The sequence below is a fragment of the Urocitellus parryii genome, unplaced genomic scaffold (assembly GCF_045843805.1).
Source record: "Urocitellus parryii isolate mUroPar1 unplaced genomic scaffold, mUroPar1.hap1 Scaffold_49, whole genome shotgun sequence".
NCBI lineage: Eukaryota > Metazoa > Chordata > Mammalia > Rodentia > Sciuridae > Urocitellus > Urocitellus parryii.
The window spans coordinates 1,483,206-1,492,137 of record NW_027554054.1 but is presented as its reverse complement, the minus strand read 5'-3'; the positions used below and the strand labels follow the sequence as shown (position 1 = coordinate 1,492,137).

Here is an 8,932-nt window from a genome sequence, read left to right as displayed (position 1 = left end):
GCGGCAAGAACGCTCCCAGAGGCTTGGCCCGCCGGCCACGCCGTAGACTGCGGTGCACGCCGGGCCTTGGCAACATGGCGTCCTCCTTGATGTGCTGATGAGAGGAGTTTCACTGTAGCTCCAAGCCAGAGGGCAAAACTCCTCTAGCGCAGCAAGCCCAGGTTGCCCGTTCTCTCCGCAGGTCGGTGTCGCCCGCTTCTAGGGACTCGTCCTCCGGCAGGAGAAAGCCACGGGGCCGAAGGCCAGCGCCAGTCAGGCCGCGGGGACCCGGGGCTGAGGAGCCGGCGGCAGGCGAGCACGATGGGCTGGTCCTGGCTCCTGCCGCAGCAGCTCCGGCGAGTGCGGGACCCGCAGGGCTGAGACTGCTCGCGCGAGACCCGAGGCGCGCCGAACCTGTTCCCCTCGGCCGGAGGCCTCGGTCCGGTTGGCGCAGTCGGCGAACCCGCACCAAGGGCGGGCGGCCTGCCCGTCCCTGTCCTTGGGTCTGCCGAGGCGTTGGAGGCCGAGAGCGGGGTCGTCGCGAGGCCTGGAGGCCCTCGGCCCTTGACAGCTGGGCTCGCAGCCCCTCCGGGAGCTGAGAGCCTCGGACAGCCGGCGCCGCCTGGGACCCCGGTGTGCGTGTGTCTGTGCGGAGCTCCTTGGGCTGCCCCACTTGCCACCGGCTCTTCCCTCCCCACTTCGACTTCCCGCGCAGAGTTAAGAGAAAGGGTCCCGGACTTTTTGCTGAATAAGGATCTCCGCAAACTCTCCATCCATTTCTTTTCCGACCCCTCCTGTTTCTGTATCTTATTTCAGTGATCCTGGTACACACTAGTTTTTAAGGCTGGAGGTTCTCCAGCGCTTGCTGCCAAGGACTCCCCCACCCCCTCCCCCCCTGATGGAGTCCGAGATGCTGCAGTCGCCCCTTCTGGGACTCGGGGAGGAAGACGAGGCCGATCTTACAGATTGGAACCTGCCTCTGGCTTTTATGAAAAAGAGGCACTGCGAGAAAATCGAAGGCTCCAAATCCTTAGCTCAGAGTTGGACGATGAAGGATCGGGTAAGTGGATTCTCACGGCACCCCTTGCACTTGGTAGTTTTTCCAGGGAAGAAAGTTCAGACTTAGAATGAGTGTCGCTGAGAAAGTGTCAGTATTATTCCCCCAGCCCCCCCCACTCGTGTTGCAAACCAACCAAAGAGCAAAAACTATTTGATTCCAGTTTTTGGTTGAAAATGGGAAAGGCTATTTTGATTAGCTGTTATTCACTGGATGAAAACGAAATTTTAATTCAGACAATAAAAATTAAGCAAATTAAAAAATACAGCTTTGCAAGTATTACATGTTCTTGGATATACTTATTGCTGTTAATACTTAGAAGAAAGATAACTTGGAAAAAAATTTTCTCACCCATGTAGTGTTAAGTGGGGTGAAGTGCAAAAGTTTGTTACAGTTACGCCAGGAAACTGGGAGACTACTGGAAAAGGTTTAACTGGTAACAAATTAATGCAAACTTCTTTTAAAGTTGCAGTGAGCTTCATCCTAGTCTTCTAAACTTTACTCCCTATATGTGCTTTCTTGTTGCTATAACTTGGACACATTTTCTCCAGTGGAAATTAGGGAGTCTGGGGTGTGGTGGGTTAGCATTTGGGTCTAGGTCTTAGGAGTTCTCATGGTGTTGGATTGTGGACAGTGATTACAAGTAGGTGGTAGGTAGGAAAGAAACAGTCAATTTTGTTGAATCTGCCTTTCACCAACCCTTACCTATTCCCTTGTCTCCAAAGCAAAAGAGTGCTAATATATCTCACCTATGTACACTTATAATATGTCTTTTTATGGTTTGTTTTCTTTTAAGTTGCTTTTATTTGTGTGAACATTTCAGTGGTATAAAAGGAAAAGCTAGTCTGACAGTGTGTGACTTGCTCTAGGCTTATGTATATTTTTATAGAGGATTTTTTTTTTTTTTAGTATATGATGTTGAAAATTTTCAGGGGCACTTGACCACTGAGCCACAACCCCACCCTTATTTTATATTTTATTTAGAGACAGGGTTTCACCGAGTTGCTTAGCACCTTGCTTTTGCTGAGGCTGGTTTTGAACTCGCAATCCTCCTGCCTTCGCCTCCCGAGATGCTGGGATTACAGGTGTGGGCCACTGAGCCTGGCTCAGTCACTCACTGTTAACCAGTGCTTCATTTGTTGTTTTGGCTTACTTTTGAAAGGTTAGGAAAATTTGTTTCATCCAAAAGCAGTTTAAAGAGTAAAGTTGTCATTGTGAAAGGCTGTATAAGTCTATCTTATGGACATCTTTAGTACTAATTATATAGTTAAAAACATTTGTGGTTGCTATGCATAGATGGAAAGAAATTTATTTTAAAGCAACTCTTTAATTTTTTCCTGTTCTACTCAAAGAGCCTTCTTATGTCATTCTTTTGAAATGTTGTTCCTTTTGCTACATTAAACCTATGCTCAAAACTTTTTTCAAAACTGATTAATGGATATATTTTCGATCTTTTAGTTTAAACATTAATTTATAAATGGTCAACATCCCCTCAGAAGCTCTTATTAAGAAAAATAAGGATTCTGTGAATCTTAGTAACTACCAAGATTGCTATTCAGAAAAGAGCAGGTGAGAAGGTTTGCTGTTTGTGATCTTTGCAATGAAGCAGAAAATCAACAGCTAACATTTTTAGCTACGTGAGAGTTTGGTGTCTTAAAGAGTTCTTGTAGTCTCTTTCCTCAGGTAGACCATGAGAACTTTTCAGCATGCCCTGCTAGGACAAAGGTTGCAAATCCAAATGATACTAAGAGTTTGAAGGAAGGTAGCATGAATGAATGAAACAAGCCAGATTTAAGAAGAATAATAGCACAGATTCAAAGGTAAATGGCTGCAGATGTCTGATGTGGTATATGATCATTTTTTGGAAGGTGGGAACATTGCAGCTCTGGAGCTTATGTGTCATAGCTAAAGGGGCAGCTGGGCCTTGGTTAGCCTTTTTTTTTTAAATAATGTGAAGTTTTCCAGTTTTGAAATCTTAGCTACTAATTCAGATATTATAAAACAAAAGCAGTTGTACACTACAGGCAGAACAAACCCTATTTGTGGGGCAGTTTTTGTCCAGTGGGTTACCCATGTATGACTTCTGCTCTATCATTGCAATGATTAGCAGCTGGTCTAACTCTGGCCGTTGTGAGCAGCCCGCCTCTTGGCCAACCTGTGCTGGGGCTCCTTCAACTTGATGGAGCAGGGCCTTTGTAAAGCAGCACCTGTGGATCTGCTTGTGCTGTATGAGGAGCTGCAGGTACCACTTCCTGGTGACTGTTCACTGCCCTGTGTGCAAGCTCAGTTTCTGCTTCCTGAGACTGATGTGGATTCTATATAGTTTTTATATATGTGTTAGTGCTTAGATACTGTGTCCTGGTTAGTGTCCTTGTTACAGATTCCTAAATTTATAGCTTCACCAAAGTTGACTAATGACCCCAAGAGACTTTCCTGCCCTTCAGCATCTGCCATCCTTCCAGCTATGGCACATGTTCATTCTCAACTAGGATTGCTTGTCTTTGTTTTTAGTCAGTCTGGTTTTCAGATACTTCTATTATCACATTTTAATTGCTAAGTTACTATTAGTTTGATATTGTCATTGTCAAATTAGTTTGTTGTTTGGTTAATTCTGTGTATAGTGAATGATGCATACATGTATTAACAGTGTTTTGGCTTGTAATTTATAAATAACTAGACGTACATAAATTACAGTTCAAAATGAATCATTTATAAACTCGTGGCTAAACAGGTACATAAATATATGTATCTCCCCCATGTGTGTTTTGCTACAGTAATTTATAGTTATTACAGTTTGTTTACCTACTGGAAAGTGGGCATGGGGATAATTGGTTTCAGATGGATCTTGTGCCTGGAAGATGTGGGATGGAATCAGGGAGGCCTGAAAACTGTTGCTCTGAAATAAACCATTGACACACTCTGCATGTGTGTGGGACTGTTGATAAACATGCCCTTTACATGCATGTTGGGCCGTTCACAAATGTGTGTGCATGTGGGCAGGATCACAGGCCCACGTGTTCTGTCTGCATGTGTCTAGGCTCAGGGGCGCTGCTTTGTGGCCATCCTGTGAGCATAAACCTTGCTTGGAGGAGGCAGAGAGGACACATTCAAGAAACAGCAGATGGGCAGTCCCGAGGTAGACCCTCTTCTGAGTGGTATTGCATCTCCCTGCCTCTCTCCTTCACCCTGCACCCTCCCCTCAGCTGTTCTGGGAGGCTCTGTTGTATGCCCCTGGGACTGCTCTTTATGTGGTCATTGTTTGTTGCTGAATCAAGGTCCCTTCTCTGTCTTTTTAATTTTTTTAAATTTTTTTAAAATATTTATTTTTTAGTTGTAGTTGGACACAATATCTTTATTTCATTTATTTATATGTGGTGCTGAGGATTGAACCCAGGGCCTCACACATGCTAGGTGAGCGCTCTACCACTGAGCCACAATCCCAGCCCCCTTCTCTGTCTTAACCTATGTGACCTCTCAGCAGCCTTCCACGCAGTTGACCACTCTGTCCCTCGTACAGTTCTTTACTCACTTGGCCTCAGTGTCTCCCTGAAACTCTGGATTCTTCCTCAGTTTCCTTTATTGTTTGACACCTAATTGGCTAGTTCTGATGAGTGGCAGCCTCATCAGGCCCGTGATTTCAATGCCATCTGCATGCCCATGATGCTCTGACTCCATCACCATCTCGGATCCCCTTCATAACATGCCACACTGCTATTCATTCAGTTATTCAAGCTGTAAATCTAGAGTTTATCATTGATGCTTTCTCCTCATCACCCTCCATTTTCATTTGTAGATCCTATCACCTTTACCCCCAAAACATATTCCTTCATTTTGTGTCCTTGCTGTGTTCCCAGCCTAAGCTCCACCATCTCTTGTCTGGATGACTGCAGGTACATTCTGATTCTTGCACTGCACATAGTGGTCTTCTAAAGGTTTAAATCAGATTCTTCCTGGCTTCCTAAGAGTTTGAGGCAGAGAGCACACTCTTCTCCTGGCTCACAAAGTCTTCCGGTCTGGCGGCAGACTTTGTGTCTGGCGCCTACTTGCCTTTTCTGTTTCCTGGATAGTGACACCTGAGATGCTCTTCCCTCTGGATCTTTGCACACCTGACTCCTCCTCCCTGGTTGCCCCATCTGAAGCAGCTACCCAGACACTTATGGCCATTTGTGATCACTAAATTTCCCTGACATCCTCCATGCTCCTTACTCTGTTAGTCTACAGTACAGTGCTTGGTGCATAGTAGGGATGCAGCAAAAATATACTGAAGGGTCCAGACATGGTGGCCACCCTGTAATCCCAGTGACTCAGGAGATAGAGGCAAGGGTTGCAAGTTTGAGACCAGCCTGGCAACTTAATAAGTTCCTGACTCAAAATAAAAAAATAAAAAGGGATGTGGCTCAGTGATAGAGCCCTTGCCCTGATGTGCGAGGCCCTGGGTTCAATTTCCAGTACTACCAAAAAATAAAAAAGTACTGATGGAAAAGTGAACAGTGTACAAACGACTTCCACACAGATTACATCTCTTAAGGCTCAACATTATTATAGTTAGTTACTTAGGGATCCTGATCTCTGTTACTGATGAGGAAACTAAGGCTTTGATTTAAATGGCTTGCCTAAAGTCACTAGGTTATATGGCTGGCACTGAGAAGAAGCAGAACTTGAGAAACAAAGCCTAGTTGGAAAAAAGCAAAATACAAAATGGTCAAAATCTCTCTTTTTTTTTAGTTGTAGATGGACACAATACCTTATTTATTTTTATGTGGTACTGAGGATCTAACCCAGTGCCTCACATATGCGAGGCAAGTGCTCTGCCACTGAGCCACAATCTAACCCCCCAAATGGTTGTAATCTTCAACTAAAAGGCTGAGAGCTTATGGGCTCTCAAACAGGATATATTAGGAGAATAATTTAGGTGGTGATGGTTACCTGGAAGTAAATGGGAGACCAGTGTTAAGCAGACTGGGAATGATGCTGGAGTCCAAGCTTAGCCCAGTGTACTTGCAGAGTGTTCCCTGTGCTCCCAGGGCTCCTGTGTCAGGACTGTCTCATGGTAACAGAAGACATTATTGGTCTTTACACCCTGCCCATTCTGGCACTGATGGTGCAAAAGTGACAGTGAATCAGACTGTGGTGTCTTAGCACGACTCCAGGCAGCAGTGCAAACTGTAGCCGTGGTTCCTGTCTTCTTTGCCATGCACTCACAGTGAAGAAAATTCTAGTTTCATGTGAGAATATCATTAATAAAGCAGTGAAAATAATTAGTTTTACTGAATCTCGACTCTGGAGCCCACAACCTTTCAATTCTTGGTATAATGACCTTTCTGCTACATGTGAGCCCAGTGGCTGTCTGGAGGAGGAGCCGAGGCTGCAGGCCAGCTCCTGCTTCCCTGGATACCAGGTGCCCCAAAGGAGTGCTGACAGGCCTGCTCTGGACATCAATGTTGGCAGTTGACAGGCACATGTTCAGATATGAGCAAGTGAACTGTCACTTTAAGAAAAACAACTGGCAATATTTGTTGCCAATGAGAAAATTTGAGCTTTCAAATGACAATTAGAGTTTTGGAAAACTTGTATCTCTTCCTGTGAGCCCCCCAACTCCCTGATACTTAAAGACTCTTATGATGACAACATGGTGATATTAATACATGTAACTTTTAAAATATCTTTATTTTCTTTGTTTTTATTTTATTTTTTATGTGGTGCTGAGGATCGAACCCAGTGCCTCACATGTGAGAGGCAAGCACTCTGCCACTGAGCCACAACCCCAGCCCATGCATGTGATTTTTTGACTGGTGTATAATGAATTATGTCTACATTTGAAAACATCTGCATGATTCAGCAAACCAGTATTTCAAAATGACCAATCCATGAAAATGCAAAATCATTCATAGGCAAGTAATCCATTCAAAGTTAGACCAGTGGATTTTACTATTCACTGATAGGCTTTCACATTGATAGATGTTGCAACAAAAGTCTAAGAAACTCTCACTCAGTGTTGATAAAAATCAAAGGAGAATGCTCTTAGTTGTTTGGACACTCTGATACTCTTGCCCTTTCTAACCATGTGTCTTTCTTTGTGAGGTCAGATTTTCTTCCTATACTTCAACCAAAATAGCATATCATAACAAAATGAATGTGGAAACAAATGTTAGAATTCAGTTGTATTTTCTTTCTTTCTTTTAAAATTTTTTTTTTTTAGTTATTGACGGACCTTTATTTAATTTATTTATTTATATGTGGTACTGAGAATTGAACCCAGTGCCTCATACATGCAAGGCAAGTGCTCTACCACTGAGCTACAACCCCAGCCACCCCAGCTGTATTTTCTGAAGTTACATAGTAAAAAGATTTGGAAGAATGTAGCAGTGCCACTTATCTCACTAGCACCAAAAAACCCCCCAAAACAAAAAAACATTGGTGATTGAACCTATAGCCTTGTGTGTGCTAGTCAAGTGTTCTACTGCTGAGCCATGTCCCCAGCCCACACTAGCACTTTCTGAAGATATTTTTTGCATAGAAATATTGTTTGATACATAATGAGTTTATAGAGTTACTTTTAAGTGAATTAATTAATTATTTTTTTTGTTTTAACCTCTAACATGGAAAATGATGATAAATATTAACTCATGAAAAAAAGGTCTTCAGGGGTCTCCAGAAATCTTTTTTTTTATGTTGATGGATCTTTATTTTATTCAATTATTTGTATGTGGTGCTGAGAATAGATCCTAGTGCCTTGCACATGCTAGGCAAGCACTCTACCACTGAGCCACAACCTCAGCCCCTCCAGGAATCTTTTTTTTTTTTAGAGAGAGAGAGAGAGAGAGAGAGAGAGAGAGAGAGAGAGAGGAGAATTTTAATATTTTATTTCTTAGTTTTCGGCAGACACAACACCTTTGTTTGTATGTTGTGCTGAGGATCGAACCCAGGCCGCATGCATGCCAGACGGGCGTGCTACCGCTTAAGCCACATCCCCAGACCCCCTCCAGGAATCTTTAAGAGTGTAAAGGGGCCGCTGGCAAAAGTTTGAGAATTGTAAGCATGGTTAAAAGAGTGGGCATCAGATGTAAACCAAGTGGTAGGGTTTGAGGAGATGAGGTGGTTGGCCAAAATGTCAGACAGTGACTGAAACTGACATTAGATTGGAGCCCAGAAGACCTAATAATTTGCACTCTTTCCATTCTCTCTTTGCCTGTGTAACTGTTGGGGGCTTCAGACTTGGAGCTGGGAGTGCTTTTCCGAAGAGTCAGTGTCTTGGAGAGGCATTGCCTGCCATGTAGCCTTACAGTGCAGGCAGGGCCTCCAGACTTCCACTGTGTCCAAATGGGGTATCACTGCTTGCTACCCAGTAGGATCTTTGAGTGGAGGAGAATCGACCCAATCTGGTGAGGAGGCAGACAGAAGTCTTTACTTCACTTGCAGCATGCTGTGCCCAGGAGGACAGAGACAAGTCAGCAGCTAATTATAGTACACTGATGCATGTGTTGGTTATGATGTCTGCAGGGAGAATGACGCTATTACCAGGAGCACCTTGGTTTTATGTTAAGTAGGAAATCATCTGAGTTGTACTTTTGTGAAACATAAGCTTTCATACTGACCAGTAGTAAACTCAGTAACCAATGACTTAATGTGCTTGTGGTTGGGGAGCTGCTTCTAGGTGTAAGCTGGGGAATGCCAAATATGATTTTTGTCCTCAGGGGCTATGGGTAGAGTGGAGGCTTTGGGGAGAGGTGATCCCAAGAGGAGAGGGAGCTGTGGTGTTCAAGGTGAGAGGTCACTGAACCCGAAAAGAGGCAATCACAGTAAGGCCGGAGGACAGGACATGGAGAAGGTAGAATCACTGGAGTCTGGTCAGAATGTGGGGCTTAAAGAGTGCACAGAGCTTGGGAGCGGGACATT

The 8,932-nt window shown here is 44.1% G+C and overlaps 1 long non-coding RNA gene across 1 annotated transcript in view; it reads left to right on the top strand.

Moving 5' to 3' along the window:
• Window positions 1-296: 296 nt before the first annotated feature.
• Window positions 297-8,932, top strand: part of LOC144252666 (uncharacterized) — a 64,660-nt gene continuing 56,024 nt past the window's right edge. Inside the window, exon 1 of the long non-coding RNA XR_013343033.1 lies at window positions 297-1,039. This is a non-coding gene — a long non-coding RNA (uncharacterized LOC144252666). The remainder of the gene's footprint in view (window positions 1,040-8,932) is intronic.